Here is an 8732-nt window from a genome sequence, read left to right on the forward strand (position 1 = left end):
GACTTCCATGTTACCACAAACTCTAAAATTTTTGCCAGGTATTTGAGATCACTTAACAGATTCTGTTAATGAGACTATTCAAAACAGTGTAAAGCTAAAAGGAAAATCATACTGTTTTAAATGTAACATATAATTTTTAAAATTTAAACAGTGGTAACTTTTAAGCCTCAAATAACCTGTATTTGAAAATTGTGTTAAGCTAAACATTGATTATTCTTCCATAGTCATTAATTAACATCTACCTTAATTGCTAGTGATCCAAAATGAGAATTGATCATAAATTCATATTTTCTGTTCTTAAACTAATACCTGTTTTTACCTTTCTTCATGGCGTGTGGACATAATCTACTCCTACAAAGGCAGGTGGCATACATCCAGCCTGTATGTAACAGTGTACACTGGTCCTAGTTAACATGAGACTTTTAATGAATGCATGTTGGCTTTTTCTTTGTTGAAAGATAAATTAATCAAAAGAAGAACATTATTGCTTCATGTGGTATCTCATGAAAGCTCTCTCATGTAATAATATCGAATGAGTCTACGGCCATACCACCGAGTCTACGGCCATACCACCCCTGAACGTGCCTGATCTCGTCTGATCTCGGAAGCTAAGCAGGGTCGGGCCTGGTTAGTACTTGGATGGGAGACCGCCTGGGAATACCGGGTGCTGTAGGCTTTTTGGGGAAAAAAAAGAAAAAAAATATCGAATGAAACCTCTCTCTCAGTGTATGTTATAAGGTTTTTTTGGTTGTTGTTGTTCTCAGTTTTTTTTTTAAATTAGCTATTTTCTTTATTTATATTTCAAATGATATCTCCTTTCCAGGTTTCCCCTCTGGAAAAAAATAAACAAACCTGTTCCCCCCATTCCCTGTTCACCAACCCATCCCCTCCTGCTTCCTGGCCGTGGCATTCCCCTACACTGGGGCATAGAACCTTCACGGGACCAAGGGCCTCTCCTCCCATTGCTGACCAACTAGGTCATCCTCTGCTACATATGCAGCTGGAGCCATGAGTTCCACCATGTGTACTCTTTTCTTGGTGGTTTAGTCCCTGGGAGCTCTGAGGGTACTGGGTAGTTCATATTGTTGTTCCTCCTATGGGGCTACAAACCCCTTCAGCTCGTCGGGTCCTTTCTCTAGCTCCTTCAATGGGGACCCTGTGCTCAGTCCAATGGATGGCTGTGAGCCTCTACTTCTGTATTAGTCGGGTACTGTCAGAGCCTCTCAGGAGACAGCTACATTTCTTTTCTTTTTTTTTTATTTATTTTTTATTTTTATTTATTTATTTTTATTTATTTATTTTTTGACAGTTACATGTTTTAAAAGTCATTTATTTTGACAACAATCACCAACTGTACTGCATTAGATTGAAAACTTAAATGAGATAACTGGTTGACTTTAAATTATAATCCGTTCTTCCTTTTCTCTGTTTTTATATTCTCCTCCAAGCCTTGTTTTATAGCATAAAAATTAAAAAACAAAACAAAACAAAAAAAACATCGAATTCTAGTATAATATAGAAAGGAGGAAATGTCCTGGAGGGTACAAGAACAAAAGTGCATTCCTAAGTTACCCTCTTGCTAAAACATAATGGAGCAAATGAGTCATTTGGTGAGCAATAGATTCTAATATTGCTACTTCATATACCCATAACAAGCCATACCTCCTGACAATGTAATATTTAGTCACTGTCATAGTCCTAGTCTAAGCTTGGGTATATTCACTTCTGCAATGTGTATTTTGTGTATGTGTTCTTTTACTTCTAATAATTCAAGGCATTCAAAGACATTCTTTTTAATATCAGAATTCCACAACAGACAATGGCAGCCATTCTACAAAATGTTGGGGGTGGGATTCAGAAGGAAGCATTCTCAAACAGGTTAAAGAAAAAAGTGAGTTGTCCCCAAAGGGACGGCACAATGGTCATATAGCCTGAGTTGGTGAGTGGGTGAGTCTCACCTTTTCTATTTCTTGTTTCCTTTTCATCCAACCCTGGAATATGCCAGCATCACCATGCTACCCTGATACTGGAAGTTCTCAAACTATTCTGGAACTATTGATACTTAGTAAGTTTCTTGTTGCTTGCAGAAACAAAGTGTGTCCTAGATGATCTCAGTTGGGGCTGTATCGAAGTGTGGGGAGGAGCTGCTTTCATACCACACCACTCTAAGTTGTGGACTCTCCCTGTCCTGAATGACATGGTTGAACACTGTGCCAACGTCTGGGCTGTGTGCAGCCTTGCCAGGTCTATTGTGTGGGATAAAGAAGAACTGGGTTAATCCGCACACCACACTTCTGTGTTCTTTTGTCTCTTCCCATGGATCCTGTTACATCTGCATCCTGTGTTGCTTAGCATGCTTTTCCACCTTCAGTAGACACGCTAAGAATAGTTGGTGTTTTTTTAAAGTTGAATTTTAAGACTATACTCACCTGCTGAAACAAATTACAACATTTTGGCGAACAAACAGCCAATTAACCCTGATAGGTAGGTGTGTTCCACCAATTTTCAATCTGAATGAATAAATGATTTCTTAGAAAAAAAATGAGTAGTTAGGAGGCAATCCTACCAGAGACTACAGCTGTGTTGAAACTCTGAATTATCAACAAAACACTTCACACTAAAGCCAAACTTAACTGGTGCTGCATTTGCTGCAGGTCCCAAATAATCCAATAATTCACAGGAAACTTAGTAAAATCAGACACCCATGTGGTTCTCAGCAGAAGGCTCTGGATTTCCATATATCATGTTTGCTCTCTACCTTGTGCTATAGCTTCCCACTGTGGGAAAGGGAAATTCTGCCATGTGTTTCTCCAGATGTTTTAGGTTCAAATAGAGAAACCTATCATGGTCTAGTGAGATTGGCCCCATGCCATGAAGCCTTCCAGGATTCTCTCTTCTATGCAGGAACTGAATTGCTCTGCTTGAGCTCAAATTAACTCTGGCAATCTGTTTCAATCGTCTAGATCCTTCTCACTCTCCGGATTCCACTGCCTCTGATGACCTGCACTGAACTACATGAACTCACAAATGTTAGTGTTCAAAATATCAATATGAGTTTAGCTTTAGCGTACTTTATACCGTATTGAAACAACAATTTGAACACTAATAAATCTATGGATGCTATCTACCACCAGATTAATACCACCAGCTGAAAATACCAGAACCAATCATTCCAACATCCAGAAACATGAATGGTGTAAAGAATTTTTAATCCAGAACTCGTGCAAGGGATCATATCCAAAGACCTGGGTCTGTGTGATCTAGCTGAAGCAACATATCTTTAAACCCCCAGGATGGAATACAGGCATACCGTTAGTAAATACCTTTAATCCTAACCAATCTAGATAAGTTAATTTATAGAAGGAAGCAACCAAGTTTGAAAATGATGTCTAATTGAGGGGTAGACAAAGGGACAATCAAAGATTGGACAGAGTGAGTCAGAGATAGGATATGTCCAACTTTCATGAGAAATACATGGGAAAGAGAGGCTGTTTCAGAGAGTAGCACACAGAGTCAGTTGAGAGCCAGTGCAGTAAATGTAGTTCAGTGGAATTGAGTTCATTTGGGAATTCAGTAGAGGTCATCAGAGGCAGTAGAAGCCAGAGAATGGAAAGGACACAAAAGGTTAGAACAGATTGGCAGAGTTAATAGGAGGTCCATTCAGTGCAAAGCAATTCAGTCAGAAGCCGAGGGAAGCCAGATTGAATCAGTCAGCTTAGAGAGGCGTTTGAGCCAGAACATCTGGGTAGAACCAACCAGCTAGAGTTCAGAAAGAACTAGAAAGGGTGAGCTTATTCAGCAGGAAGTCCCAAAGACTGAAACATCTGGTGCCCAGTTAATTTTACAGAGTGGTTTGTTCAACATTGTTCAATTGTTCTGGATCAAGGCACCCACTGATACCTCTTTCACTTTCTCTTTCTCCCACAGTGTTCAATGGCATAAATCTTTTACCAACAGTGAGAACCAGGTTCTCAGATTTTCTTTAGATTAGGGAAGCAAAATGTCACAGAGACCATTGGAAAACTTCCCTTTATCTCATGGTCTGATGAAGCTTGCATTGACTTCTAAATAAGTTAAAACCATCTACTCTAAGACCTAGGCCAAAAGAGAGGCTATACAAATAGTTAAGTTTATGGAATAGTGTCCCTTTTTAAGAAATAATTTAACTAGCATGGGTATGTTTACTTCACTTACAGATAGATAGATAGATAGATAGATAGATAGATAGACAGATAGATAGATTATAAATATAAAACAAAATCCCCAACTCTTTTCTTATGGAAATCCCTCAATATTTCCATAAAAATATTGTAGGATTTAAGTAGAGTTTGCCATATACAGAGTAAACAAACATCAGGAAATAGCACAGTACAGGTGGTCAATAGGGAACAATGAGACTTACTATGTTTAAAGCACAAGGCTAGCTATCTTATGACAAGAAAAATTATTAGCAGTATTAATAATCCATGGCAGTCACATACAATGGCAGATACTGCAAGTCTCATGAATAGTCTTTTTCCTTTTGCCTAATGGTGTAGAAAGCAAGATATTGTTGATTCTGTCTTTGGTATTGGTTTCCGTGCTTTTCTGAAAATAGATCTAACTGGTTTTATGGTCTTCCTGTAGTCACTGAAGACACTAATATGTCTCAACACAATAGGTGGTCCAGAGACTTTTCATGAGAGAACGTTTTAGTGACAGATTTCCTTTGCTTATGCTAATGTTAAGATGTGTTTTCTTTCTTTGAGTTCATTCCAGCTGGTCTAAATACAGGAGTCCCTGAAGGAATCCAGCATGAATGTTTCATTCTAGAAAAACTGCAGATGCAATCATCCTTTCATGGAAAATTGACACTTTTTTGTATAGCCTTAAATTATCACAATGACTGATTTTATAATTTTTCTGACTGCTTAGTGGAGGCAAGTAATTCCGTATGGTATTATGCTCAAAATTGGTACTGATAGTAATAACTGTGAGTCATTTACCTAAGAATTATTGGTGCAATGATTTGTTGAGTGAGCTCTTAGAATTTAGCTTTCCATCATAAAAATTATTTAAACATTGAGAAAACAGGATGTGTTTTCATGAAGAATTAGGGTCTCTTTTGGCTTACAGCAAATCTCAAGTTCAAAGGCAGAATTTATGCAGAGTATCATTTAGAAACTTATCTATAATCACTGTTTTCTCCCTCCAAACTGAGGAGAAATCTGCAGACTACAATATTATTTTGAAATATTCTCTCTCTCTCTCTCTCTCTCTCTCTCTCTCTCTCTCTCTCTCTCTCTCTCTCTCTTTCTGTCTCTGTTTTTCTCTCTGTCTTTCTGCCTCCCTCTCCTATCTTTTTCTCTGTGTGTGTGTGAGTGTGAGTGTGGGTATGTGCCCCATGTGTGCAGGTGCCCACAGAGGCCAGAAGAGATCCTCTAGAGATGGAGTTGCAGACAATATGAGCTGCCTGACCTGAGTACTGGGAATCAAGTGGTCCTAGCTATTGAGCCAGCTCTCCAACACAAGCACTGCTGCTTTATATGGACACATTATAGCTGCCTTCATTTACCTTCTCTTTCATGTTCTTTTTACTTCTAAAGAAATTGCATTAAAGACAGAAGATAAGAAAACAAATGGCTGTAGGAAAGAGCATTTAGATAGAAACACCAATCTAAATGCTGTTATTAAGGGAACTCATGGCATACAGCTTGTCAAGAAAGACTCAAGAGATATTTATTATGATGACGTATGCAGAGGGGGAAGACTGTCTCTGTGACTCAGCCTCCAAATGGGACTTCGCAGAGTATAAATTCAAGCCTACCTTCAATTTTTCAATCCCTAGAATGATTTTTTTTCTATTTCAGCTGGAAAGAAAATTACCATTAACTTAGTAGTTTAAACACTATGTGTTCTCTTATACCTCTAAAGGTCAGAAAACTGAAAGAGAAAAGAAAAATCAAGGTGTTGGTGGAATTTCACTCTTTCCAAGGGAAAGACATTCCAGTTTCCAGCTTTTGTCAGCTACCTTGCTTCCTTGATTCTCAACTCTCTTACCCTCAGAGGCAACAGAACCCAGTGCTGTCCTTATGCACCTAGCACTTTGCTCCTGGCTCTTCTGTCTTTCTCCATTGCCTTTAAGACACTTTGGAGTGCACAGGATTTGCTGAGTTAATAAAACATCACCCCCCCATACACACACATACATATCTTATCTTAAAAACAGCAGACTAAGCTGCAACCATAACTCCTACCAATTATTATATTCCAGAGATGAGAATAAGGACATTTTTATTGAATCATTGTTCTGCCAACCTCAAGCATGTATAGTCCATGGTGTTCCAATGGCAACATCCCCAAAACAAACATCTTCATTCACACATTTATCCACAACTAAAACGCTACAACCAAGGCATAGCACCTGCTGGACATCTGGTATGCAAATGGGTCTTTCTTTTTAAAATAGATGCTCAGGTCAATTGAGCCTTCATAGATTAAAAGTATACTGATCTGAATCCCAGACCTATTTTTGCCTCACTTATATGAGAGAACCAGAACTTCCCTTTCATAAAAGAAGCACATGTAGGTGTGCTATCATGTTTGTTTACACACCAACACCCCCTCACAAGCACACACCCATGCACCTATTAAAGTTTCTGAATCAAGCCTTTCTGAAGGAGAAAATGTTCTCCTTGCTGATTTCTAGGGATTTTGTTTTTATTTCCTGTGGCTACATCCTCCGTCATGTGGCTTTCTGAGCTGACTGTTTCCTAACACCAACAACACTTCATTCTGATGAAGAGTGAGAGCCACATTTACATCTAAGTCTAAGAAATCTACCTCCCAGGAGTGTGCACACTTACCCAGTGTCACCCACATCCCACTGATGGTGCACATGCTAAGGACTATACACTTTACTCACCTTGCCCAGCCTCTGTATAATGAGATTTAATGTAATATTATTAGAAGTCTCCTCACCTCTTTTTTTTCCCCTGGAAGTCAAATTAATACCCTCCTGTTCCAAACTCAAAAAGATTGCTCTATTTCCCAAATGCAGAGTTCTCTGTTCCTCATTTGTTTAAAACAACATCAGATAAACATCCCAGTGCTTCTCTCAAAGCCCCTGCTGAGGACCATCAGTCAGAATTTCTTTCTTTAAGGTGCTTGACGATGGTAGGTTATAGAAACAGAGGACCTAGGTACCATCTGTTATTTATCCGGAGGAGATTGGGAAGGAAGCCAAAACTACAGGCAGCTCCTCTCCTCCAAACTCCTGTCCTGTACACCAGTGATCTCACCCTTCCTAATGTGGCCCTTTAATACAGTTCCTCATGTTGTGGAGACCCCCAGCCATTAAATTATTTTTGTTGCTATTTCATAATTGTGATTTTGCTACTATAGTCTTGAGAACTAGTGCTATAGACTATCATCGACGGAAGGTGTCAACAACTGGCCAGAAGTCCTTTTTAATCTTCTATGGCCATCAAAACATCCATTATCTTACATCACAGACTTCATGCCACTCTGAAGCTAATAGAAATCATGATTACAACTTGATAACCAGAACAAAGTATCATGACATTTGATAGATAGATAGATAGATAGATAGATAGATAGATAGATAGATAGATGTGAAAATAACAAAACCAGAGATCTAAGTGGCTCGGTATATAAAGTATTTTCCCTTTATTTACCCTGAAAAATTTCCCTGAAAATCCTAATTTGGATGTTCAGAACTTATATAAAAAGCCAGGGGGGCATGGAAGTTGTACTTCATGTATTCCCAGAGTTTAGGAGGCAGAGAAAAAGAATTCCCCAAGCAAAGTGGTCAGATTCACTAAGTGATCCATGAGCTCTGAGTTCTATCAAGATAACCTCTATGAGATACTTCTGTGTTCTATTCAATAAATAAAAATGACTGAGGAAGATACCAAATGTCAGCATTGGACCACAAGAACATCTGCTCATCCATGTGTTTGAGCTTATACATATGCCATGCATATATATGTACATGCAAAAATTGTCATAATGAAATCTAGTACTTTGTATTCAAGCCAAAACATAAAAATAAAAATAATAACAATAATTAGCAATACATTAGTTTTATATTGGCAAGAACCCATTCTATGATATCCTGTTTCCCCACTGAGTACCATGTTCATAGTCCATGCTCATAACTGTAGTCCTTGAATAAATTCAGGAGTGAGCAACTTGACTAAATGTCTGGATGGATTGTCATACTTAGACAAGAATAGACTTTATATTTGAGAGACACCTAATCAGATTTCAGAACCTCAACTCTGGATTGCTATGCAGTGTGTGCTCCTTTGGTGCATCTAAATTACTATCCCATCAGAAATGCTCAAACCTTCGAGCATCACCTTGGTGGTATTATCTGATTATTAAAAACCAGCAGACAAGCAAACAAACAACCAAACACAACCTAACAACACAATGTGTTACCAGATAAGCCTTGAAAGATCCAGAGCACAGGTGTGATTACTCAGGAAACATGTCTGATGGTGGTGCGAGTACTCATGAAACACGTTTGGTGGCCATAGTCTAACCATACCAGGCTTCTTTTGGAGACCAGGGAATGAGGGGACATTCAATGGACCTGGTATTTGACATTCTCTTTAAATTAGCATTTCATAAAGTACTCAAAATTAGTCACCAATGATTGCATAATTCCTCCATTTTTCAAACTTGGAATTAACTTCTGAGACTTGAAACTACTAAAGACTATGAAT

General features: G+C 38.5%; 1 non-coding gene across 1 annotated transcript; it reads left to right on the top strand.

Annotated features, from left to right (window-relative positions):
• The first annotated feature begins 556 nt into the window (after window positions 1-556).
• Window positions 557-676, top strand: LOC116071475. The gene has a single exon (XR_004110909.1). It is a non-coding gene; the product is annotated as a 5S ribosomal RNA (ribosomal RNA).
• The last annotated feature ends 8056 nt before the right edge of the window (window positions 677-8732 follow it).

This window comes from Mastomys coucha, unplaced genomic scaffold (genome assembly GCF_008632895.1).
Source record: "Mastomys coucha isolate ucsf_1 unplaced genomic scaffold, UCSF_Mcou_1 pScaffold22, whole genome shotgun sequence".
Classification (NCBI taxonomy): domain Eukaryota; kingdom Metazoa; phylum Chordata; class Mammalia; order Rodentia; family Muridae; genus Mastomys; species Mastomys coucha.